The 13,911-nt window shown below is 42.5% G+C and overlaps 1 long non-coding RNA gene across 1 annotated transcript; it reads left to right on the top strand.

Moving 5' to 3' along the window:
• The first annotated feature begins 3,856 nt into the window (after positions 1 to 3,856).
• Positions 3,857 to 5,920, top strand: LOC107280061 (uncharacterized). Its single transcript, XR_001543105.3, has 2 exons — positions 3,857 to 3,977; positions 5,213 to 5,920. It is a non-coding gene; the product is annotated as an uncharacterized lncRNA (long non-coding RNA).
• Positions 5,921 to 13,911: the final 7,991 nt, after the last annotated feature.

Here is a 13,911-nt window from a genome sequence, read left to right as displayed (position 1 = left end):
CGTGACCCGATTCCTACTATCCGAATGAAGCTGTACAGTGACTCAATCCATAGGAATTAGAACCCTTCATTTTTCCCATGTTCTTACTCCATTTCAAATGAGCCCTTAGTAACTTGTTCATTTCTCTTCAGAACAAGACAAGCCAGGTAGACATGACGACGATCTTTCCCTATCATATACTCCTAGCTATACGCACCCATATTAACCCTAATTGTGTAACATAGATTTTTTTAAAAAATTATATTAATCTCTACTATTATAAAAATTGAAGATGTTTTTGCTAAAATTTTGATACGTCATTCATGTTTAAACCGTTTTTTTAAATTCATTGATCATATTTTGTATGGAATCGGACACGGACATTTTGTTGAACGGACGAGGACTTTTTGAAACTGTGAGACACCAATAATGGAAACCATGCAAGGCACCGGTGGGAAACCCAATCATACTCAAACTCATGCATGGCCTGGCAGCCACATCAGTGATCGATTTAGAACGAGTGAAGTTCGTAGTAGTAATTAAGGATATTAAAATAAAAATCAATGTAAAACTGAGCACATGCATGGTTAACTAAAATTTGCAATCTCCATTTCTATCTTTATCTTCTTTACTATTATAAAAATAAATTGAAGATATTTTCATCGATACTACATCGTCTATATTTGATCAGTTTTTAAGTTTATTCGCTTTTAAAAATACACAAAGAGTCGTATAAGAAATTCTTTTAAAAAACTCATATGCCAACTTGAGATGAGAGTCAGAGTCCTAATTGCTTTAGAATTCTTGCCACGTTATAAGAAAGTAACATGCATGATATAGCCATTAAGGATTTTAGATTAAATATGAATACTATCAAAATAAAAATCGCATATACTTTTTAGACAAAACAATCTAGCAATAATACGATTAAAATAGCCTTCACCCGTTGCAACGCACGGGCATTTTTCTAGTTAAGAAAAAATTAAAAAAAATCCTAACTATCAAATATATTTAGCTGGTAGTATATCCTACAAATAGAAATCAATCTCTTTAATCAGTGTATTATACAAAGGTCATTAATTAAGATGTTGAGTTACATTCAAATTCTACATGAAACTTTAGCAGTATACACTACGATATTTTTTTCCAAAGGATAAAACAAACAAACCACCATACAAACATATACATTTAGATATTGTTGCCCAAGTTTGTTACAGAAGCTATTGAAGAAAGCATGAGTACATGCTACTCTTCCATGCATGGTTGGAAAGTAATTTTATTATTACATACTGTATATGCCAAATCATTGATATAATAAACAGATTGAAATCCGAGTATCTTGACAGAATAAACATTCTAAGGAAAATCAAAATCCCAAGATACATATGCCGCCAAAGGTTATTGAAGTCGACGTAGTCTAAATAAAACATGTTACACGCACGAATGGATGGGTTAATTGATAACTAAGTTTGACATAATGATATGCATATGACATTATTTGGTGTTCATAGGACCTGTACTTATCTTACTAATGCTAATTGGTGGCTATTATTATATTCTATAAATTTCCTCGCGTTAATGTCTTACTCCTATTAGAGAGCTAAGAATTCTCATGTTAATTCAAAACTATTGAAATTTGTTATAAAAGAAAATACCTGTCAAGTTTATATAACTTTAATTTGTACGTGTAACTTGTAACTTTTTGCAGGTGGTGGGTGCGGACATCCTGTTCTAGTGTCTCCGATACCAAGATAGGCACAACAGCCTAGCTAGCTGCACACACCGGCTAGTTCAGTCAGTTGTAATAAAAAAAACAATACCTAAATAAGTGATGGAACTATGAACTACCGATCGATATGAATTATGTATGTGCGGATGAGAATAAGGAAAACTGCATAAGGCCGGCGTGCGCATTTCTGGATGATGTAGCACCCATGCATGTGTACTCGATCATGCTTTTAGGCCCCATTTGAATCGTAGGATGAAAAAACAGAGGAATATGAAAAACACAGGATTCTGGCAAGAATACAATTGTAAAACAGAGGATTACAAAACATAGGAAAAACAAAGAAATAACCATTTGATTGGACCACAGGAAAAACGCAGGAATCAGATGAGAGAGATAGACTCAGAGGAAATGTTCCAAGAGGTTTAGACCTCTTGCTAACTTTCCTCCAAAATGTACATAGGATTACCCATTCCATAGGAATTTTAAAGGATTGGATAGGATTCAATCCTTTGTTTCAAAGGCCCTCATAGGATTTTTTTTTCCATAGAATTAAAATCCTCTAAAATTCCTACATTTTTTTTCTACAAATCAAAATCAAAGGGGCCCTTAGTTAATGAAAAATCCTATGGTAGGGAGGGGGCCTTACCCTCCCGTCTATCTAAAAAATAAACATTGTGCATGACTCGAACAACATATATGGGTGTTTTTTTGAGCTGAATAGCTGAGTGGATGAATAAATTAATGATTTGAGATAATTATTTAAGGATACAAATGAACGAATTAACTATAAGGTTGAAAAATAGATTTCAAACAATGTTATAAGAAATTCAGGGTCTGTTTAGATACCACCCCAAAACTTTACACCCTATCACATCGAATGTTTACATTCATGATGTATTAAATATAGACTAAAAAAATAACTAATTGTACAAATTGTGACTACTTTGCAAGACGAATCTTTTAAGCCCAATTGCTCCATAATTTGACAATGTGGTGCTATAGTATATATTTGCTAATGATGGATTAATTAGGCTTAATAAATCTGTCTCGCAGTTTACGGACGGAAATTGTAATTAGTTTTTTATTAGTGCCTAAACACGGGGCTTCTAATGGGCGATTGGGTAGCGATCGATCCCCCTCCCTCCCTCCACCTGGTTTCTTTTTTTTGGCACCGTATTACTTTCCTATTTTAGTAAATTTATGCACCTAAAGTTTATACACCTCAAGTTTACACATCTAAAGTTTAGAGACCAAAAATTTATATGTCAAAAGTTTATATATCCGATTCAAATTTGAATTTGAATTCAAATATTTTTCATATATAGTATTTCTATACATCTAAAGTTTATACACCTAAAGTTTATAGAGCTAAAGTTTATAAGTCAAAAGTTTATATACCCGTTTCAAATTTGAATTTGAATTATATCTGATTCAAATTTGAGTTTGAATTCAAATATTTTCTATATATAGTATTTCTATACATCTAAAGTTTATACACCTAAAGTTTATAGACCTAAAGTTTATAAGTCAAAAGTTTACATACCCGTTTCAAATTTGAATTTGAATTATACCCGCCTGAACACCCTATGTGACAATCTATATAATACCCGGTGTGACATGCCAAAATTTTACACCCCTGAATCTAAACACACCCTCAGATACAGAAATTGTGTAATACCACCATGTTTGGTGGAGCTTCTTGAAAGTAACTGTATAGAAGCGGAATACTTTGTTTAAATTTGTGTTCAAGTGATACTGGTGCACTAAAAACAAAGTAAAGAAAAATCGGGCAATAATATCCTCATCCCCAAGTTATTACCGGTATAGAACAAAATAGGGAGCAGCAAGCCAGCAATGATGCTAAATAGAACTGTTCCGTAACATGCGGGGAGAGAATCCCCATCCGCTAGAAAATCGATTTGGATTGCATTTTGCGCTCGGATCTTACGGACAAAGAGTCCAAAATAAAACGAAGAGAGGGTAGCCCGCAGTCCGCACCACTTCGTCGGGTCTCTGGCTGACTGGGCTCTCTGCGGCGTCCGTGGACTGTGGGCCTTTTCCATTCCGCTTTAGAGCCCAGCTACTTTTGGCCGAGGCCCGATCCAGTCCAGCACGCGCGCCTCCTCGCCCTCGCGTTTCTTCTCGTTCGAGCGCTCGCCACAAGCGGCTCCACTTCTCCGCTGGTGCGGCGACGGCGACGGCGACGGCGACGGAGGCCCTTGCGCCGGAGAAGCCCATGCCGCATCTACGTCCGACAGCCTGCGACCAGGTTTGTTTCGTGCGTTGTTTCTCTGTACGCGTGTTTGCAATGGCGTCGGCGTCGGCGGTTTGGTTGTGGTGGGTGTTCGCCACGCGTGCGCGCGGTGTGTTCGTGGAAATGCCCATAAGAATGCCATGAGCCTGCACTTGCACATGCAATCGGAAAATCGCCGGTGTTAGTTTCAACGATTTAGCTAGGAGAATGATTATGACGCAATTAGCTGGAGCGCATCATCGGATTGCCATACTTTTTTGTGGATTATGGGGATCTGAACTTTGGGTTTTGTTCATGGTTCCATCATGCAAATAGGGGTGTATTATTCTACTACTCTTTGACATGGCATCTGTATGGTCAATTGCACAGGGGGAGTAGGAGTGGATTAGTTTTCATCGAATCATCCGTTGATCGGAAAACCTTGCTCAGCAATGTTTCTTATATATTTTATTTTTTTCTTTCGTTTGGGTTTTTAGGGTCTGGTTAAACAACAGATGCCATACAATATGTATAATATCGTTTAGACCAATAAAGTTTATCATGCATACAAAATTTTATGGAATCTCAATCTAATTAGGAATGATAGTTAAAAACATCAGCAAACAAGCTTAGATAGGAAATTTAATGGCAGGTTATGGCAAAAACAGAATAGTTGGATTTGGACAATTTAATACCAAACGTAATTCATTACAATTATAAAGCATATCCAGGGCTATACAACTCCGATCACCCAAACTTAAGACTTGTTTCTGATTATGACCATAGACTTTTTGATGCAGCCATGTTTCTAGGCGTCCATTAGGCATATATTGCAAGATGATTGCTTTGTATTCTAAACCTTTTGGATCCAAGGTGGAACATAAGGTGATGACTTTAATAAGATTGCGATGTCGGATGTTTTTCAAGGCTTCACACTCTGCAATAAAGCTTGTTGGTCCTCCGTGCCTATTGAGATTGAAGACCTTAATAGCTACTAGATCAACCTCAAACTCCAGGGTGCCCTTGTAAACATCTCCAAAGGATCCTGAACCAACCAAGTTTTCAGAAGAGAACCCTTTTGTTGCTTTGACAATATCTTTGTATGAAATTATCGTCATATCCATGTTATTGTCTGTCGATATTTGATTTCTTCTCTTCTTTTCAGCGGACAGTGAGCAAACATATCAGTGAAATTACTACAACAATTGCAGCAACTGGAACCACTATCATTGAATAATGAACTAATACTTTGTTCTTGTGTCTAAATGCAGGACAATGAGGAAGCCCTAACTCTGGGGTTGGGCCGTCCCTTGGTAGGGCCCCACCCTAACGGCCCAATGAGAGATACCCAAGCCCGCAGCAGCTGCAGCACCGTTCGCTCCGAGAGTGGCTGCGCGGGAGACGGCGCGCTACGAGCGTGAGAAAACGAAGGGTTGGTTTGGTTTGTGGTCTAAATAGGCCTTACCAAATTTTACCAATGCTAAATTTTGGCAAGTTTTAGCATGACTAATTTTGGTAAGGCAAAGTTGTGTTTGGATTGAAGCCAAAATAGCCTAAGTTCACTATTGAAATGGCCTATTTTCTTAGGCATGCCAAAATTTGGCTTCAAACCAAATAGACACACTATTGAAATTGCCAAATATTGATATCCCTAATTTAGGCCTAAGCCAAACCAGCCCGAAGAAGCCGGGCCCACTACTGCCCGAGGTTCGCACGCGGGAGGGAGTGGAGCGATGTGGACGCAAGGAGAATCGAGCACGTCGGCCCGAATTCGCCCGGAGCGCAGCAATTCGCCATCATCTTTAATTTACCCCGATGCTATAATATTATTATGAAGTATTCAAATTACTCCGGATCTTCACTAATAGTTGCATATAATGTTATAATTTATAATATAAACATGTAAGTGTAACTTACGTGCCCTTACCCTTATGATATGTTATTTCCGATGGTTTATTCAACTAATTTCATTTTTTTTATTTTATAGTGTCTCGGTAGAGTACCGATATCATTTTTGTTTCTAGCTCTAATGTTTCAATTGTTTCCGAGAAAAAGATCTACTTGGGAAACGATTTTTAGATCTGGTTTACAACCCCTTTAAATGATTCTTAGATCCGGCTTACAACCTCTTTACTACCGGTTGTAGCAACCCAGTTAGCAAGTGAAAAACATATGTGGGGTGTGAGAATCGAACTCAAGAACTCTCACCTTAGTCCTCACGCGTATAACCATCCCACCTACTACACACAATTGACTTGAATAGATATGCTTTCCTTTTGAACTAACCCTCGAGACATCTTTATTACCGGTTGGTAACACAAATCCGAACTAAAGCGATCTTTAGTCTGGGTTGGTGTTACCAACCGGTACTAAAGATGCATTGTTAGTACTGGTTGGTAATACCAACTGTGACTAAAGATGTTTATAGGGATTTAGATTTTTAGAACCGGTATTAAAGATACTTTAGTACCGGATTTTAATCTAACCGAGATATTTTTGATTTTGGGTATCACGTCGAAAGATCAATTCTCTGGTAGTGAATACGGTAAAAGAAATATAGTTTCAGGGTATGGTACGCCGAGAATTGGTGGTGTACATTGATGATATTGTTATTATCCCTCAGCCCGAGGAACAACATCTCCTGAATCTGAGGAAAGCGTTCGCAGTATAAGTTTCAAATGAATCCTTTGAAATGCGCTTTTGTTGTTTCGGCTGGTAACTTTCTCGTATTCCCGTCAGAAGGGGATCGAGAAAATTAAATATAAACTAATGGTTTGCGGCATATTTTTATGCGGGTCTTAGCAAAAAAAGGATTGAGTTATTTCGAGAAATATATTAAACCAACTCCAATCCTTTTACCAATTAACATATTAGAAGATTTCACAAAACCATTACGCTTAGTTTTCGACTTTTCGGGATGTGGAGAAGATTGGAGTAGAGAAGGCTTCCTTCTGGGCTTTTTGATTTGAGTGTCAGGGCTTTTCAACGACTAGAAAGCTCTCTATGACGGCGGCTAAGTCGAGGAGTAGGCAGGCAAGAGTGCTTTTTTTGGGCTCAACCTGTATAGGTACTGTGTAAGGTTAGCTCTATTGGGCGCCGCACTTACTTATTGTAAAGCATGCGCCAGAATGCCCAGACATAAACTATATATGATAATATGGTTTTTAACAAACTTGTCTCTCTTTATATTCTAAGAATTGTCCGTCCTTGTCATTTTACTTCTTACGTGGGATTTATAGACAAAAGTTAGCCCGGATTACTAAAGAGCTTTGTTGCGGGAAAAGGAGGGATTTGCTGAGTTCAAAAGCAAGAGTACGGGAGTATTTTTCTGGCCATTTTCGTCCCTAAAGACGCATTTGCGCATGGCGGCCGAAACAGCTGTGTATAGTACGTACTGCACACAGTTGCTGCCTCCGATCGAGGGGCCGACGACGTCGTCGTCGTCGATAGCTAGCGCAGCCTGTATTAGCCGCGGCCAATGGGAGGCCGGCCGGCGAGCATGGGGGAGAGAGGAAAGCTTGTATTCACCGCGTGCTCGTGCTACTGGCATCGAGGCGATAAGAACCTATCAGGAAGAAAGAGACAAATAAGGAAAACTACAGGATCGACGTACGACTGTGTCGATCGAGTCTCAGCTTTGCTTCTCTTTATGTACTGTATGTTCTTTTCTGCAAGATCGACTTGGAATGAAACACCTAGCGTCGTAATTACATTACATGAGTATACAGTGTGCCGTTCGTTCATTGGTAAAACATACAGCTCGATTCAAAAACCAGTGACTAAATAAGAAGCTGCAGGATTCGACAGTACAAGCTATAGCTAGAAGAAGCACCAAACTGTCTCATTTCCAATGTGATAGCCTGCATCCATGGTACGTGGTACTCCTTCAGTTATAAAATATAAGCATGTCTAGGATTAAAAATAACATAAACAATTTCTGAAACATTGATTCTGATACATAGAAATACATACATTTTAGAATCTAAGCAGTTCAAATTTCAAAATTTGATCACTATGGTAACTAGAAAGGAGATTCTGTCTCAACTTTAATATTTAATAAATAAACTAGGTAGAAATCTTATATTTTAAAATAGAGTAACCACCAACCGGTCATTTATTTTTTATATTACCACCACTACACAAAACATCAAATAGGTATCGGCACTATATATAGGCCTTTTCCTATTTCCGCGGGTTGAAATCGTAAAAAAAACAGCACCTTTAATCAATTATAAGTACCGGTTCTAAATCAATGAGCCGACCGGCAATCAGATGAGCCAACCGGCAGGCCCCACCACAACAAGGCGATGAGGAGATAAGGTTTGATCTCGCGTCTCTCTCGTCTCGCTCTCTTCTCTCCGTCTCCCTCCCTTCTCTCTCTCTCTATCTATCTATCTATCTATCTATCTCTCTCGCTGCTGGCGGCTGGCCGATGGAGGCGGCAGCGGCGACCATCCCCTCCGCCAGATCCGGCGGGAGGGGAAGCGACAGTGGGGTCGGCGGTAGGCGGGGCGGTGTCAGCGGTGGGCGGGGGCAGCAGGCTCATCGGGGGTAGGTGGCAGTAGGCGGAGGGCTCGCCAGCGGGAGGCGGTGATCTACCGCAGGGAGGAGCCCTCCCCTCCGCCAGATCTGGCGGGAAGGGTGGCGGCGGTCGGCGGGCTCGCCGACGGGAGACGGCGCGACGGGAGGTGGCGCGACAGCTCGAAGATGACCAACCATGCGACGGCGATGATGGTGGATCTAAAGAGGTGTGTGTCGACGTTTGATGTCTCGACTACGGTATTTGGACAGTACGAGGATCGTTGGTGCTAGGATATACGCGAGACTGAGATAAAAAAGATGGAGACAGGGATTTTTATACAGGTTCGGGCCCCTGAGTTGTCAGGTAATAACCCTACATCTTGTTGGCCGAAGCCGGTATTGCTCTTATTCACCATAATCACACCAGTACAATATGTGGGTAGCCTATCTAACTGTTGTCGACATGGCGGTCTGAAGGTCTGACTCGTAGTCGACAACAGGGTAGCCTTCCTCCTCGAATCCATGTCCAGCGAGATCAGAGATAGCGCTTTCGTATCTCCTGACGGTATCCGGAGACACCGTAGGGGAATAGCCATGCCTATCCCTGAAGTCGATATCCGGCGGCGTGTCTTGGCGTATGTAGACTTCTATGTTGTGGCTTCTATGTCGATTGTGTTGGGTGTTGATCCTGTCGATTGTCTCGTTGTGGGTGTCCCCCTGTCCTCCTAGGGGGGCTTGTATTTATACCCATAGGTGTCCCCTTATCAAAGTAGAACTAGGGAAACCAATATGGATACAATCCGAGTAGTCCTTGTCGTTTTCATGTAGAACTCTAGTTGTCTTTCCTTATCCGGAACTCCCTCCATATCTGAAGTCGATTTCCGTATAGGACATGGCATGTGGTGGGTCCTGCCGAGATGTAATCAACTACTATTAGGTATGTGGTATCCATAACCATGACAGTAGCCCCCGACTTCGATGCAAATGAACGAATTCCTATTCTCAACCGCGCACAGGCATTGGAGTAACTGTTATCAAGCTCATGTGACTGTTCTCGGTGAGTTTAGAGATAACGTTAGACTTCCTTTGTCAGCCCCGTGCAGGCACCGAAAGGGTTTGTCTAAGTCAATCTCTGATGTCAACCGAAAAAGTACAGAGCGTACGACTAAGTCTCCCGTCTTGCTGTAGTCGAGAATTTGGATTGAAGTCAAGAAATTTTATCTCGGCGGGTACACCATCTCTTCATTCCGTATTCCTTGTCGAGATCCAGCAACCGTTCCCGAGCGATCGAGAAGGCGTAGAGTCTGCGACGGAGCCTTGTCGACATTGGTCGTACTTGCCTTAGTCGATCTTGGTGTAGAACCATAGAGACATGGAGTCTTCATCAATGTCGAATAGGATTTTCCTGAAATCAATACTCAGAAAAGAATATCAAATAGAAATAGCCCCCGAGCGAATGCTCAAAGCGTGACATGTTATAATATGTATGGTAAATTGAAAATGAATTAAATTTACCGACCAATGTTTTGTGTAAGAGTGTCTTCTCAGTTCACGACTTTGGTCAGTCGTTTGAGTTGTACACTCTCTCTAGCCCCCAGCCTTGTCGTCGGAGAATCGTTCTCGGAGGAGAAGGCTCTTGGACCCTTGACCTGCCTTGGTTGAATAAGCATTGATCCTAGCCCCCAGCCGTGAAGTTGGAAAAGTCAATTTTCCGATTACACGGCTTGGTTAATACGCACGGCGAAAACTCTTACACAACCAGATCTTACATGGTCTTTCGTCTCTGAAGGATCCGACAAGGCCTTATCGGCTCTGGGCGTCCCCAGTCGAAGATCCCTTAGGTTCCTCGGAGGCCTTGTCAAGACGGCGTAAAGGGACAGCAGGATAGGTTTCAACGCTAGGTGTCGTCGTGGTAAGGGATCTCTGGGTAAAACACTTGGCGATATTGTGTACCTGCTACCAACTTTATTGAAGTAGAGGTAGTGGGAGAAATCGGTACATCGCTGGTCGAGGAACAGGCAGTAGCCGCAACTTGACCACTGAAAGTGGAAGTAGTCGGAGAAACGCTACATCGCTGGTCGAGGACCAGGCAATAGCCGTAACTCGACCACTGAAAGTGGAAGTAGTCGGAGAAACGCTACATCGCTGGTCGAGGACCAGGCAGTAGCCGTAACTCGACCACTGAAAGTGGAAGTAGTCGGAGGAGTAACCGTAACTCGACCACTGAAAGTGGAAGTAGTCGGAGGAACACTGCATCGCTGGTCGAGGACCAGGCAGTAGCCGTAACTCGACCACTTGAAGCAAATGTACGAGAGATCACTACGATCAACTGGTTGAGAACCGGTGAGTAGGTGTCCCTCGATCACTTGGAGTCGTGGTAAGAGGACCGCTACGCTGCTGTAGTCGTACCTTGACCATCTGAAGTAAAGGTGCGAGAGATTGCTACGTACTAGTGCGAGAACCAGTGAGCGAGCAGAATTATCTCTCGAACACCGATGGAAGGTGCGGTGCGAGAGATTGCTGCGTACTGGTGCGAGAACCAGTGAGCGAGCAGAATTATCTCTCGAACACCAATGGAAGTTGCGGTGTGAGAGATTGCTGCGTACTGGTGTGAGAACCAGTGAGGGAGCGGAATTATCTCTCGAACACCGATGGAAGTTGCAGTGTGAGAGATTGCTGCATACTGGAGCGAGAACCAGCGTGCGAGTAGAGTTATCTCTCGGACACCGATGGAAGTTCTATCTCAACCTTAATATTTAATAAATAAACTAGGTAGAAATCTTATATTTTAAAATAGAGTAATCATCAACCGGTCATTCATTTTTGATATTACCACCACTACACAAAACATCAAATAGGTATCGGCACTATATATAGGCCTTTTCCTATTTCCGCGGGTTGAAATCGAAAAAAAAACAGCACCTTTAATCAATTATAAGTACCGGTTCTAAATAATAACTGACACCTATTCTATAGGTGTTGGTTTGACACCCACAGAAATCGAGCCGAGCCGGCAATCAGATGAGCCGACCGGCGGGCCCCACCACAACAAGGCGATGAGGAGATAAGGTTTGATCTCGCGTCTCTCTCGTCTCGCTCTCTTCTCTCCGTCTCCCTCCCTTCTCTCTCTCTATCTATCTATCTATCTATCTATCTATCTATCTCTCTATCTCTCTCGCTGCTGGCGGCTGGCCGATGGAGGCGGCAGCGGCGACCGCGCCCTCCGATCCCCTCCGCCAGATCCGGCGGGAGGGGAAGCGGCAGTGGGGTCGGCGGTAGGCGGGGCGGTGTCAGCGGTGGGCGGGGGCAGCAGGCTCATCGGTGGTAGGTGGCAGTAGGCAGAGGGCTCGCCAGCGGGAGGCGGTGATCTACCGCAGGGAGGAGCCCTCCCCTCCGCCAGATCTGGCGGGAAGGGTGGCGGCAGTCAGCGGGCTCGCCGACGGGAGACGGCGCGACGGGAGGTGGCGCGACAGCTCAAAGATGACCAACCATGTGACGGCGATGATGGTGGATCTAAAGAGGTGTGTGTCGACGTTTGATGTCTCGACTACGGTATTTGGACAGTATTGGGATCGTTGGTGCTAGAATATACGCGAGACTGAGGTAAAAAAAGATGGAGACAGGGATTTTTATACAGGTTCGGGCCCCTGAGTTGTCAGGTAATAACCCTACATCTTGTTGGCCGAAGCCGGTATTGCTCTTATTCACCATAATCACACCAATACAATATGTGGGTAGCCTATCTAACTGTTGTCGACATGGCGGTCTGAAGGTCTGACTCGTAGTCGACAACAGGGTAGCCTTCCTCCTCGAATCCGTGTCCGGCGAGATCAGAGATAGCGCTTTCGTATCTCCTGACGGTATCCGGAGATACCGTAGGGGAATAGCCATGCCTATCCCTGAAATCGATATCCGGCGGCGTGTCTTGGCGTATGTAGACTTCTATGTTGTGGCTTCTATGTCGATTGTGTTGGGTGTTGATCCTGTTGATTGTCTCGTTGTGGATGTCCCCCTGTCCTCCTAGGGGGCCTTGTATTTATACCCATAGGTGTCCCCTTATCCAAGTAGAACTAGGGAAACCAATATGGATACAATCCGAGTAGTTCTTGTCGTTTCCATGTAGAACTCTAGTTGTCTTTCCTTATCCGGAACTCCCTCCATATCTGAAGTCGGTTTCCGTATAGGACATGGTATGTGGTGGGTCCTGCCGAGATTTAATCAACTACTATTAGGTATGTGGTATCCATAACCATGACAGTGTGATTCTTTTTTTATTGCATAAATTTGAGTGCCAAAATTTGTGTTGTGGGATGAATGGACAGTGATATGTGGATGAATCCATCTGTGGATGGATGATGATATTCTTTTTGTTTTGTTCATTCTTGTTCTTGTTGTGGTGTGGATGGATGCGGATGTGTGAGGAGGAACTGCTCGGCTCAATCGAGCCGACGCATCGAGCCGTTTTTTTTTTATTCGTCGAACCTAAAAGGTGTCGGACCGGCACCTATTTAATTTTCAAATCAGTACCGTCTCTCTTGTGCCGGTTGAGAAAACTGGCACCTAAAAGGGTTTTCTAACCGGCACCAATTTATGTTTTTTAAGTAGTGCACTCGCCGGCGAGCTAGCTAGCCTGGCAAGTGGTGTACCAGCTGAAGCTCTCCGGCCAAAGCGCAACCTCGCCGTAATCCGAATCTACAGCTTAATTAATTTGCTTGTCTCTATGTTCCACATTATAAGTTATTTTGAATTTAAATAAATTCATATATAGATTCATATATGTGTTTATATATTATCCAAATTCATATGTATGTTAGCGAATCTAGATAAGTACTAGAGAAACCAAAATGTCTTATAACATAGAAATGAGAGAGACCTATATACTATCTCTAGTTTCTAAGCTAGCTGGCCAGCTACCTAATCTCTTCATATCAAAATATTATTTTCTAGTATTTAAAATTTATTATAAAATATAGTAAATTTTGTACATGCATTCTCTTTTTAACTAATCATAACAGTCCTCACATAATTTTTTAGTTTTTTTTGTCTTTTCAACTAATCATATTTTATTATTTTATTATTTCTATTTTTTAATAAACGTGTCTAATTTTAAAAGGTTTTATATTTTAGGATGGAAGCTCTAGCTGCCTACGAGGCTACGACGACTGAACTGACTTCATCGCTGGTTTTAAATACGGCCAAAGTTTTGGACATGATCAAGCCACGGCCAAGCTCTCACCGATCACCAGATCGATCGATTCAGTTCTCACCTTCTCAGAAGAGAGAGGAGCTAGCACGAGGCCTGGTCGATCGACCATGGCTGCTGCTGCTGCTCGTTGGCCTCGCTTCTTCGTGCTACGACCTGCTGTAGCGCTCCTGCTGTTGCTGCTTCTTCTGCCGCTGCATGCTACCGCTGCTTCCCCCACCACTGAAAGCAGCGCCGGCAACGACA

The sequence above is a fragment of the Oryza sativa genome, chromosome 2 (assembly GCF_034140825.1).
Source record: "Oryza sativa Japonica Group chromosome 2, ASM3414082v1".
NCBI classification, from domain to species: domain Eukaryota; kingdom Viridiplantae; phylum Streptophyta; class Magnoliopsida; order Poales; family Poaceae; genus Oryza; species Oryza sativa.
This window is presented reverse-complemented; position numbering and strand designations above follow the sequence as displayed.